We start from the raw sequence: 13,147 nt of genomic DNA, 5'->3' as shown, positions 1-13,147 counted from the left end.
TAAGCACAGGAAATAATTGAATAATTTTTCAATGTCGATACAAAAAATAACGCGAAAAAAAACCAATCATTCATGGTTAGCCTCGATTTTCCCCATGGACTTTCGTTCGCTCCACACCCTCCCCTCTTTTGAGACTTCGAGAGAATCGGCTGAATATCCTTTAAACGAAGTTAACCGAGGGAACTGTGCGGTCCTCATTTTCGGTGTCGGGCGCCAAGACGGCAACGCAGAGGCTCATTCCCCGGGTCTATTTACTCCAAACAAGCAGTGATAACTTTGCACTTTTTTCGCTGCACTTGTTTATTATCAACTTCACCCCGAGCCGAGCTCATTTAAGTTTATGAGAGGCGAGGATAAGGGCGAGGAGCGCGGCTCGGGCGGGGGAGGAGGGGAGGGTTCTGCGCGCTGCGGAAACGGCGGCGGAGAGGGGGGAGGGGGTGGTAGAAGGAGATCAGCTGATGGAAATCGGGAGAGCTTGTCAACTGACTGGAAGCGCACGGTGCCACCCACGCGGGAGCATCCCGGAAAACCGACAAGTTGAGGGGATGTTGATTAACCCTGAAACATTGATTATTAGGATCGATTCTGCTCTTCACCGGCTAGCGGATTCAGATTCGTACCTTCTTCTTCTTCTCCTTTTTTCTTCTTTTCTTCTTTTTTCCCTTCTTCTTCTTTTCCTTTTTATTCTCTTTTTTTTTTTTCTCTTTTTGATGTGTCGAACTAGGTGGTTTTAAAATTTCCAAGGAAACATCTAGACCCGTAGAAACATTAGAAAATCAATTTTTTCCGATTGAAAAGGGAAAAAAACTAATTTCTTTCGCTCACGTAAGCTGTGATTTGGGAGCTGCTCATAAAATACTTAACGCTTAGTTTGGGATTTTTTGATCCCCATATAACAGTTTTGGGAAATTTTATCCTTTAACACCTAAAAACAAAATGGCGTAACGCTCTCTTCGACCCATCTCCCCATCTTGACTGTTACGTACTTGATGAATGGCCCTTGATTTGAACTCGCAAAATGTGTGCAATTAACGAAGATTCGTCTATCGCGATGCAAAACGACATTTTCCCCCAGAATTTTTAGATTTGTGTATATCACTCACTTGCGTGTGATGTGGGATCGAATATCTTTATTTAAAGCAAAAATATTATCCGTGATAAGTTAATCGTTTCACCGAAAAATTTGTCCGTCTCGATGGAAAACGGCTTTTTTCCCAGAATATTTAGATATATGCGTATTACTCGCGTTCGCCTGGGTTTTTGGATCGCGAGTATCTACATTTAAAGCACAAATATTTTCTGAGATAATTTTATCCATTCACCAAGAGATTGTCCAACCCATAATCGAAGCGAAAAATTTATAACCCTGGGAATTTCCTGGATTCAGAATGGAATCGGAAAAATCAATATCTCTGGGAATTTCCGCGAGCCGGAGGCGCAGTGGCATAGGAATAGGCTTGACGTCAGTTTCACGGAATTTTCTTTGCCGGGAATCTCGTCTTTCCGAGCTTAGAAAGCTTTGTTGGAACTGCGTAAGGCGGATCCGGGAATCATTTCAAAGAGTATCGAGCGCCAGGTTGATTACTGAAGCTTCGTTGGAACTGCATCCAGGCAAATCCGGGAATCATTTCGAATAGTTACGAGCAGTGGGTTTACTTGTTGAAGCTTTACAGCGTAGTTCGCTCTCCATCTAATTACCTTACGGGATATCCATTAATTGCGTCAGGGAATTTTAAGAACTGAGGGATGCCAGGCTGTATGTTCAGCGAAAGAGGTGTTCTTAGGAACCGACGTCTTATTCGTATGAAAAAGTAACAACAGAGATCAAAGCACAGCTGAACAATCGTTATTAGTTGAACCGATGAAGGTATTAATCAATCGTTTGTTTTTTTTTGAGTGCAGTTAGCGCATGGTTCCTGGTGAGGTTAAGTATGTTGTTCTGTTTTCGACGGATTCTGATTTTGACGCGGCGCAACCCGATTCAGACCGCTTGTACGGCGCACAGTGGAGCGAGTCAATCAGAGAGGTCGGACATAAAATATTTGACCAAAACTGCAAATTTTGATGTTGATTGATGTGTCCGTCACATTTTAAATTTCAAGGGGTGCTTTCAGAAGATTTTACGAGAAAACCGACGGAGCCATTTTCAGAGCCTCAAAGTTTTGTATAACGGAGTTATAAGCGTTTAAAGTTTCGAAAGTTTGTCCGACCTCTCCTATTGACTCGATCCGTTGTGCGGCGTGGGGGCAGAGGGCAGGCGGCGAAAACGCGGCCACGCCAGAATGCCGCGCCGCGCCGCCAAGGGCGCAACATCTCCCGACGCCCCCCTCCCTCCAATCCTAAGCAAACTGATACTTGGCGAAAGGGAAAATTCACCCCAGCGCCGCGCCGTCCTCCTTGCACACGACGGTTTCGATGTTGCACCTCTGCATTGTGCAACCTAACAACTAAGGGTAAAAACTGGGGCTCGTGGTCAGGAAGGGGTAGACACCCCCTTCCATCGCGAGGGTCAAGAATAGAGAGAGGAAACAGAAGGGAGAAAGAGCATAAGAGAAGAGAAACATCTTGATAAAAACGGGCGAATAACAACTGAAATAGTTATGAGATTAGACAAGTGAATAAGCGTGTCCGCTGTTATCAAATTCGACGATTTTTTGTGTAGTTATTTCCTATTAAATTATGTAACTTTTACATGATCAACACTCTCAAGAAATAAAGAGAAAACATAACAAAAAGGGTGTAAGTAAAACGTAGATTTTTACCGCTCAATCGTCCTGGCTTAAAAAATGCGTAAAAAAATATAAGAGTATTTTTTTTTAAAATGTGTGTTCGATGGAAAATCTTCCTCACGCTGAAGTGTCGCTGTTTCACCCCTTTCCCTTCTCTAAAGGAGTTAAAATCCTTTTAAGCCTCAAATATTATGCCATCATACTGGTTCTGGATCAGGGCTTTTTTCGGAATTCGTAACCAGTAAGTAAGAGGTGCATTTATTTGCGATTCTATTCGATTCGCCGTAATATATGATCAAAAATCGGTATAATAAGATCATCGAGCGCTAGTATGGGATATCAATCGATATATTTGGCTCGTTCGCCTATTGCCCGCAATTAAAAGCGCGGGAAAATTAGATCGCGACGACAGAACCACGAGTTCCATTAATGTATAATGCCGTGCTAAGGAAGAACGCCGTATGAACATTCAAGAGTTACCGAATTTCCCCGAGCAAAACATGTATTTTTGAGGAAAATTATGTGTATTTTCCCTTTAAATTTTCAGACATTTTAGATAAAATGGCGAACAAAATTGTCTGAAAAAAATTAAAGAAAAATACTCACAATTTTCCCAGTAAATTCGGTTTTTATTGAAGGAAATATACCAACGTCTGAAGGCTCATACGGCGTTCTTCCTTAGCACGGCAGTATACCATAGAGTACATAGAGTCGTAATGTAACTGGGAGAGCTGGCCGAGCCCGGTGTGCGCCGAGTTCGGGTCACTTTTTCGATACATGTTCGATCCAAAATGGCGGTGAGGAATACGTGGTGATTCCTATCTTCTTTGTTTACATAGGATGGCTGGGTACCCGTGTATCGCAATAAATAGATTATGTATCGAAAAAGTGACCCGGCGTCACACAGGAGTCTCGAAATTCGGGACCTGGAAAATGCTTAAAAGTGGCACCAGCTCACCCACCTACATTACGACTCTGTGTACTCTATACTTAATTTGTTTCCATTTATTTTTGGTTATTTGCCCTGTAATAGAGCTTTCGCCTTATGACAAACAGAACCCATCGAATAAATCGAATGACGCAGTCGAGTCGCTAACTCGGTCAATTACACAGCGAGTGCGGTATCGTCGGATTGGGCTCGGAGTCGGAGGCTGGGTGCTACGATGCGGGTTGCATTGGCTCGGGCTCCATTTGGGACACTCTCGGTTGCCCGTGAACTGCGCGAGGCCAGCCTCTCTCGAGCGTCGCGTCGCCGCGCCGTCGCGAGAGGAAGCGCCCCGATAAAGCACTTGGTAGGAGATAATTCGGTTGCCGAGCAGGCGATAATGACTGCCAACAAAACACTACCGAACAAAGACGGAGCAGCTGAGCCGATTACGCAATCACCGCTCGCGGCGGCGGCGGCGCCCGAACGGAACGCGCACGCTGCACGCACACACGACCTCCACGTGCGCCTCATTGCCAACTTCAGAGAAGAAAGCACGCCGTCCGCGGAGAAAGTGTCCGCTCCGGGATGGGCAGCCAGTCGGAGGGGCCGTTTCAACCCTGCAAGATGGTATCTCCACGAAAGAAAACGATGGATACCACTATACGTGCTCCTGGGAGCCCGTTTTGCCTATCCTGTCAGATGAAGGCGAATCGCTTGGATTTTGGAACAGGCGCCTTCTAGACCATAAAACCTCTCTGTTAGGCGATGCTGCTAGGATCGTGCAACTTTACGTCGATAATGTACCTAATGACCTAATTATAGCCTTAAAATCAGCCCCCCCCCCCTCCCCCCAAACATTCTTTGAATTGGAAAAGGAACATAAATGTCGAAAACCTCAGTATTTGGTAAATGGTACCAACGCATATAAAGTGTATCATAGACATTTTGGCACAAAATCACTGAAAAGAATCTGACCTAAACTGCAGTTGAAACGATTTGAAGCTCGCTGCTCCAAGGCCGTAGTTTTGAGACAGAGCTACGTCAAGTTTTCTTTTTTTACTTTGGGTTTTCTATTATTTCTTGAACTGATGACTGTCAATTTGGATGTAATTTCACGCGCTTGAAAGTTACAGAAATAATGTGACCCGCACGCATTTTTCGAGGTCACCCCACATTATCGCACATTCCGAATTCTATTTGATCAAAACTTAAGCTTCTAAAAAAGAATTTCCACATTGAGATGCCTTTATGGTACGTTTATGACCTTTCACGGTAAATATTTCTTACCCACGAGCATAAGGTTCAATATGAAGTACGTTCAAACTTTCAGGATCATCGCAACATTGGCAGGCAGACTACCTCGTTGCAAACAATAATAATCTCTGATGTAGATTCATTTGAACGTATTTATGAAAAAAGAAACTATGTGCATAGGTTTTGTGTGGAACATAGTTCCTTTTAGCATAAATACGTCCATTCAAAAAAAAAAAAGCTCCCTACTCAGAGTGCTTGTGACATGCGGGCTGGTTCCTCAGCGTAACCCGATCGGCCAAATCTGAGTCCTCGCGTCACCAGATCAAGTTATAAATGGTATACGTTTTCAAAGGGTGACACCGCATCGTGGCATCTATTGCTCAGAGCTTAAACCAAACATAAAATCAATGCGGGAGTCGTTTAAATTAAATGAGTACAATTGGCAACCTGGGTGGAACACGTGTCGTTTCGCCCGAAACTACGACTACACCGACACGAGCTAAGCACTACGCCTGCGCCTGCAGCTGGCGTATGCACCACTGTCCGTTTCGCCGGTAAAACCCACGTAACTGCATACGGGTTTGCATCGGATTTGCGTGGTTCTTGCTCTTGGTCACCGTGTCACGGTATCACAAAGTGACCGCGATTTCGTTTCGCGGTCGCCCGCTTATCAACTTTTGCAGATTCGTTTTCGCAAGTCACGATATCTCCTTGCCCAAGTGGGTTCCGAGCGATTATTGGAGAATATTCGGCTCCTCGTGTATAGTATTACACGAATGGTGAGGGTACGTAGAGCGGATTTGCAATCTTTCTGGGTATCATGTGACGTACCGTTTCGGTTGGCTACGGTCTTCGCGAAGTATCTTCGGTCGGAATCGGAGGGCATTTTTCAATACCAAACCGGCTGCATTCGTGAAAGAGAATGATGCTGGTTGACCAGGTGCTCTCCGTAAAAATCTTAGGAAAAATCTTCTACCGGCCGCTGACTGACGAGCAGATTTCTTGCTTTTCTGATGTACTTGGGTCGTTATTGCAATCTACCGGTGCGGCGGTGAACGGTGCGATGCGTCCAGTTTAAACGCAATTTGAGTAGTAAAAATTAAGGCAGAAAAATAAGAGTATCAAGGGCACTTGCCATTTTTGGAGTTCTTCTTTACCAAGTGAATTTTCATCAATACTGTTGATACATATCTACAATTAAAAATAGACAAATCTAGAAAATATTGTGAGAACTCACGAAAAATCTACGGTCTGATGGGAAAACATAATATTCAGCAAACTCACCTGAAACAGAAAAAAGAACAAGTTGAAATACAATAAAGTATGAGAGAAAAATTGAACGATAGTTTATGTTACAGTTTTATCTATCAAGAATCAATATTCAATTGCAAGGGCTTTTTGCAAGCCGCTGGCTATAAATTCGAAATCAGCTTTTAAAGATAAGGAAAGTTTTGATTAGTTTTTTTAGTTTCGGGCCAGTTAAGCAACGGAACGGAATCGAGCGCATTGCAAAGCGTAGAATATGCCATTCCACTTATGTCCTCGGTTAGGGTCGGGTCGGGTAGGGTAGGATAAGCAACTAAACTAACCCAGTGCCGAGGCGTGGAGTATCTCACAAAATTGAAGGCGTACCGAGATGCCGGCCATGGTTGTGCTCTTGAAGCTTTCTGCTGATGAAATCTTAATTTTACGTTTATTTTTATAGAAAACTGGAGTGACTATTCATGTAACCATAGCTCTACTCGCTTATAAAAACTTGATTGGTGAAATTAGAACTAGACAAACACTGCTACCACACATTGAGTGATACAGAGAAGTCATTTCAGTTCAAAGGAGAATAATTAGTCTTTCCTTTTTCCTTTTGTATCTCTGATGTTGTGATTTTCTTTTCATCCCCTCTGGCTTGCAAACTGCAGGCCGACAATTGCTAATTGCTTGCGACTTTTGCATTTCTTCATCAAAAACGTATATCCGCCATGTAGCCGCGTGAAATGCTCGGTCATTGAACTGCGGGCGACGCGCGGAACAAAAGACGTATGTCAAACGCCCGAAATCTGTCAAGAATTAATCACGGCCACACTGTGATCTCACGAGCCCCGCAGCCCCACAAATCCGACGCAACTCGCGGCGCCAGCGACGAGGGGTAAGAAAAAGATCCTCACCCCTTCGGAATGATCAAAATCATGCGGGTCCTGCACGCGTGCAGCGCGATAGAATGACGAACGGAGAAAAATTGTGTCTGGAATACAAACCGTACGGTTCATCACAAGGAACCGGGACGCGCTGTTGCCGAATTTATCATTTTCATCCCCCGTCCAGCATAGAGCTTTAGTGTTTTAACGTCCCGTCCGGCAACGCGACCGGTGGCGCTGTGAACCCCTGCCAGAATGCAATAAGTCAGCGGCGCGCGCTGCACTGGGAATATGCAGCAGCCAACAGAAAGTGATAGCATTAAACGCTGCTGCTTTACAAGAATAATTAAAATGGAAAGCGCGGGCGCCGCGCCGACCGGAAATTCCCCGGGTGCCACGGCCGGAGCCGGCGTTCCGGGCCCCATCCGGCAAGCCAACGATAGAGCGAGAGGGAACACTAAACAGCCGGGCTGGCACGGCCCCCTCCCCGCCCTCCCGGCTAGCCTGCACGATTGCATTTTAACAAGTTTAAAAAGCGCAGAGCTCACAGTGCGATGCCCGCAGCCGCGGAGGGGTTGCGGGGGGCGGGGGGCTCTCACCTCCAACTCTGTGGACGGTGACCGCCTGCGCCTAACTTTTAATGCTCCATTACGACGACGACAGAAAAAAGAGGAAAGCGAGAAGGAACGGTTTTGCGCGATGCGATGACCGCGGCGCGCCGACGCGACGGGTGCTGCGCTCTGGCCGCGGAGCTCGAAGCTCTCGCGGCTCGGCGGGAGTCTCGGTTCGGTTCGGGACCCTTCGGGCGTGAGCCGAACAGCTTTGAATAATCTCTACTTCCTCCCTCAACATGCAATTATTCATAGCTTCCACGCGCTCCCCCCCCCCCCCCCCCCCCCCCCGCCCGGCACCTTCCGCCCCGCGTTAAACACCGTCGCCGCGCCGCGGTGGCGGTCCGTTCCGCGGATCCTTACCGTAACGGGACCTGCCCGAGTCCACGACCAAATTGGTTAATTACGCTAATTGCAAAGAAATTAAGCGATAGTGAGCCGCCCGACTCACAATGCAGCCTTTTTTCCGCTTAGAGTCAAAGTGATTGTTCAACATTGAACTACTGTGGTCTTACGTACATAAATAGGGAGAGTACGGCAGTGTCTGAGCGTGCCGCTCTTTGATTGGTTCATCCGTTTCAGACTTTTCATGGATCTCTAAAGAATCAATGTAAACAAATCCGATCGGGAGGAATACCTGCCATCTATCATGGTGGGGATGTGATGGTATAATTCGGAAGAAAAGCAGTTGGATTACATTTTGCAATAAGGAACCACCACCTCTGCCACTTCCATAAAAGCACCTTATTTAGAAGCTAATGGCGCAGCATATGTTCTTCCTAATATAAGTCAGAAATAGTGGTTTCTTTTTGCAAAATACGGTCCAGTTGTCCTTAAAAAATCGCGATCTAAGTTTCGCCGGGACGATCTTTATCAATGGATTTGGCAAAGTAGGTAGCCTTAGGACTGTTAATTTACGTGAGAAATTAGGAGGTAAGCGTTAGTGCACCGGGTGCGTTACGAGAAAAATACGGGATCCGGTGCAAGAAAACGAAAATGACAGTTTTGTCGCGTAATTCTTGAACGGTTCCATTCGTTCGCCGCATCCATTCCATTTCCCATCACAAATTTCAGTTACAGTTATAGTACTCGGCTCCCAAAAATTAGTAAGTCTCGAGCATAACTAGAAGGCAGCGGGTCGGATTCCAAGCACGTTAAAGAAAGAAAAAAAAATCGAGCTAATCGGCTGCAATCGAAGAAAATAATTAAAATCCGGTTTGGATTGAATTCAAGGCTGGTTACTCTCGGTTGAATGTAATTCATACGGAACCCCTCAAAACATTTCCAAGCGGCCAAGTGGCGATCAAAGTGCTTATTGCGAGGGCTTCGACTCTCTTATTCCCTCACTCGTGTTATGATTTCCTACGTTGCTAAATCGCGTCCATTGAACTTCAGTGTCTTTCTATTTTTCAAAACATTCAAACCTGCCACAAACAAAATTTCCCGAGGCGATATTTACGGCATTTCATCCTCCGTAAATAAGAACTGAAAGAGTCAGGATCACCACCCAAGATTGTTAAATTTTACTCTGAATACGCTTTCCTTTTCTGCCTGTCTATAAAACTCTCTTCCTTCACATAGATTGGGCCTCATTTAAAAAAGTAGTGTAAAGAACGGCGGTACTGATTTTTTGCTCAGTTGCATTTTTTCTAACTTCCTCGCTAATTCTCATCACGCTGGCAATGATAAAAATCTCCGGGGGTTGGGCTGCGGAGCGGCCCAGGGGGCGGAGCCCCCTAGTTATATTCTAAATCGCTCCGATTGTTGCGTTGCAATCGCTTGTTGATGTTTGCGGTACAGCGTTGTTGATGTTTACGACACGTTCTCTCTGTTGTCTGATCCAGAGCGGTGGTATTACCCCTCTTCGTTTTGTTTGTCTTTCTGATGTTAAGACTTCGTCATTGCACACGTCACTCCGCCGACTCAAAACAACGATTTAGGCCTTCTTGATTCCTGCTTCACCGTCACTCTCCGTCCTTCCTATGTCTCCGCGCACAATCCGCGCTATTGTCGAGTTGCTTTACGAAAACCGAATATTCTGCGGGTTGTTCGGATCTTTCCGCCGAGATGTGGAAACATCCAGCGACCTCTGCTTGAGGTCCCGAGTAGTCGGATACAGTCGTCTGCTCTGCAAAACGTGCCAACTCGTTATTTTGCTTACGCTGAGCACTGCGCTGATTCCTTACTTTTTCGTTCTTTTGGATGCCCGCTTGTCTTTATTTCGCTTTGTGCACGACTTGCTGAATAGGTATTCATTTCAGGATTCGACCGCTTGAAACTAAGAGAAACAGTAGTGTGGAGACTAGTCGTACTTTTTTCGCCGCAACAATTGTTTTCTGTTACAGATTTTGTGATGTTTGGGGTAATTTTTCACAACCAACGAGAGGGAAGAAGCAAGAGGTGAGGTTAGAAATCCTGCTAACAAATGTTACTCTTCGTCGTAACGTGCTCCGAGCACGTTGCGATTGCACCGTAACAAGGTTGCGAAGACGTTGCCAGACTGTGAAAAAAATGAGCGAATAAAAATAGGCCACGCCCCTTAACATAAACTACATCCGAACAAAATACGATTGTCACCAGCTGTTCTGAGTTGTTACGTCGAACGCAATATCGCCGCAATGACACCTACACCCGCATTCCAAACTTTCCATTTTTCTCCTCTCAGTGAAAATTCCACATAAGAAAATACAATTTTGCTAAATTGTACTTTTAAAGTGAAAAAAACACCCTATTACGTCACGTAACGGTACACTTTCTTGCTTTTAGATCTCCACAGCAGGGATTAAAAAGTGAATCGACTCGGATAAGACTTAAACTGGGTCACGATCAATCCAGATCTGAAATGCATCAAACAAAAGAGATGACTCCGCTATGAGTCAAAATTTGACCCTATTCTTATATCCAAGGTTGTCTGAGTCAAAATTTCTTACATTAATTCAATCTTCGATTTCCTACATCAAAAATATTTCACTACAAGCACTGCGAACTCAGCTAAGAAGGAACTTTCGTACAGAACAACATAATTTTTCCCTGCAAATCCTCCACTGAGGCAAATCGGAGGGTTACCTCGAGTCTGGAGCAAAACTGCCGTGCTAAGGAAGAACGCCGTAAGAACATTCGAGAGATGCCAAATTTCCTTCGATAAAAATGTTAATTTTTGAAGAAAATTACGAGTATTTTTCTTTGAAGCTTTCAGACGCTTTAGATCAAATTATAAACAAAATTATCTGAGAAATCGGTAAACAAATATTTAAAAATTTTCCTGAAAATTAGCGATTTGCCAGGGGAAATTTGGAAGCGCCTTCAGACTCATACGGCGTTTTTCCTGTAAGCACGGCAGAATAGCGCGCGGTGCATGCCAACTTGGCGTCGATAAAGTTCATCAAAAATGGGCGGTATAAATAAGAGCGAGTGGGCGACGCGGAGTGGGGGAGGGGCTGGACAGAAGGCCGTCGATCGCATTCGAGAGTGCTGCCGCCCTAGGCAAGAACAACGTAACTCGGATGCAATCCCGGCGGTGGATACGCGGTTGTTGCTGTGCGTTGAGTTGACAGTTGACACTGGCGTTAACCGACAAAATCGGGGTCCGTTCGCGCGAATCTTCGCACATTCGAATCATGCCGCCCGGAATGCGCGCCGGTGAGCGCGCATGGAGGTTGAGGCCGAATTGGCCAATGAAAGTGTCTTAATTTAGGAGCGGCGTTGCCGAAATTAATTCCAGATCGCGCGGAGGAGGGGAGGGGAGGATCGCGGTTCCGCTTAACTGCGGAATCATTGATTCTCTCTGTTTAAATATTCCCTCACTCGCTAGATGTTACACATAACCTTGCCCGTTCTCGGAGTCTTCTCAGACTCAAAATCAGCGATGCGTCCAAATTCTCTGAACTTTTCGTCTGAAATACTTCAAAGCGCCGAGAAGATGAAAGAAAATATATACTTAAAGGGGGGTCCCGCTCCGCATTAATGTCACTCGGGCTCTTGTTATAAATTCTCAGGTGAAATTCATTATGGATTTCACTTCGAATTTAAAATTGTATAGTCTACTTCATGTAACAATAAGAAAATCTCTCAAAAACAAACGTTGATGTTTGAAATCGGAACATTTAAGAATGTATCTATTCATAGGGGTCAATGGAGGGTGGAACCTATGGGCTGAATTTTTTTCCAGGGGAACGGGGGTACTTAGTATGGTTTAAACTATTCACGACCAAGGCCGGATTAAGTGGGTAGCCACATGGGCCCCGGCCCATGGCGGCAAAATTAAGGAGCGGCAAATTTTGCAATTTTTTTAAATGCAGGTACAAAAAAATCGGATTCAGAAAAAAATTACGAACAAGAAAAGGTGACAAAATCTCTCATTTCCTGAGAGTTCATTAATTTCTAATTTTGTCGTATTTTGGTGATACAAAAGACAGCGCACCTTTGAATAGTTGAGTTAAGAGAGAGACCAAACACGTAATTTGGCCTGGAGCGGCGCGGCGCAAAGAGAAATGATGACGAGGACTCGAGATGAGAAGGAGAAGCCCTCGACGCGGCGGTCGGCATGTAGGTAACACATATTAGCGCCTACGAGACTGCATGAATACTTCGCGCATTGCGTCAAACGCGGTACGGTCAACAGCGGTCGGCGCGGCGTGAAACGCACAGAGCCTACAAGACTACATGAATACTTCCCGCATTGCGCCAAATACAGTGCGGTCAGCGCGGAGCGGCGGCGGGAGTTAAAATTATTAAACCACATGTATGTTTGTTTTTTCTTAATTTTTTAGTTCATTTCTTACAAATGAAAGGCCTTGTCCCCACAAAGATAGGTTTACGGAACTGAACTTTCGCTCGAAGTTCCGTGAACTTTTGCTAGTAGTGTTGACTTGACAGGGCTTACGCAAAAAATGTGTCCAACACGAGTGAACGCGTCTTATGCACCCTTCTCCGGCACGTTCACTTAATGGTTTTTATTGATGTTTCAAAATGAATGAGAAGAGGGCGGCAAAATACAGGCGGCCCATGGGCGGCAAGTAGGTAAATCCGGCCATGTTCACGACCGCATTTCAGTCCTCTCCAACGCTTCAGATTGATCGGGCGATGATGCATTTCGTATTTACCGACGAGTGCTGAGCTTCGTTGCAAAAGCAACTACTATAAGTTCGATCCTTACCTCACTCAGACGACATTTTGATCACAATCGGTAGCAGCATCTTCTGATCAACAAGTCGAGTTTCATTACGTCACACTGGGGGGCCGGGGACCTGGTCTCCCACAAATCTACACGGCCCCTTCCAAGAAATGCGAGATTTTTTGCTAAGTAAAAGTATAAGCCATCATTCATAGATTACTAGCCGTTCTGGGCGCGCTTCGCGCGCCCGTCACGCCTAGCCGGGGGCTATGCCCCCTGGACCCCCGGTCACTCGCTACGCGAGTGACATTCGGCTCGCTTCGCGAGCCGATTTTGTAGTAGTTGCAAATTTTTTATCACTATATTTTGAAGATTTCATA

General features: G+C 45.4%; 1 protein-coding gene across 4 annotated transcripts in view; it reads right to left on the bottom strand.

The window, feature by feature from the left end:
• The window catches only part of LOC109044208 (uncharacterized), a 74,759-nt gene that overhangs the window by 21,661 nt on the left and 39,951 nt on the right, over nucleotides 1-13,147 (bottom strand). Inside the window, exon 2 of one of the 4 annotated variants that reach the window (XM_072297922.1) lies at nucleotides 6,149-6,195. The exons of the other annotated variants lie outside the window; for them this stretch is intronic. The gene's annotated coding sequence lies outside the window, so the exon portion shown is untranslated. The remainder of the gene's footprint in view (nucleotides 1-6,148; nucleotides 6,196-13,147) is intronic. 4 annotated transcript variants of the gene reach the window in all.

The sequence above is a fragment of the Bemisia tabaci genome, chromosome 3 (genome assembly GCF_918797505.1).
Source record: "Bemisia tabaci chromosome 3, PGI_BMITA_v3".
Taxonomy (NCBI): Eukaryota; Metazoa; Arthropoda; class Insecta; order Hemiptera; family Aleyrodidae; genus Bemisia; species Bemisia tabaci.
The sequence above is the reverse complement of the archived record's forward strand: the minus strand, read 5'-3'. Positions and strand labels throughout refer to the sequence as shown.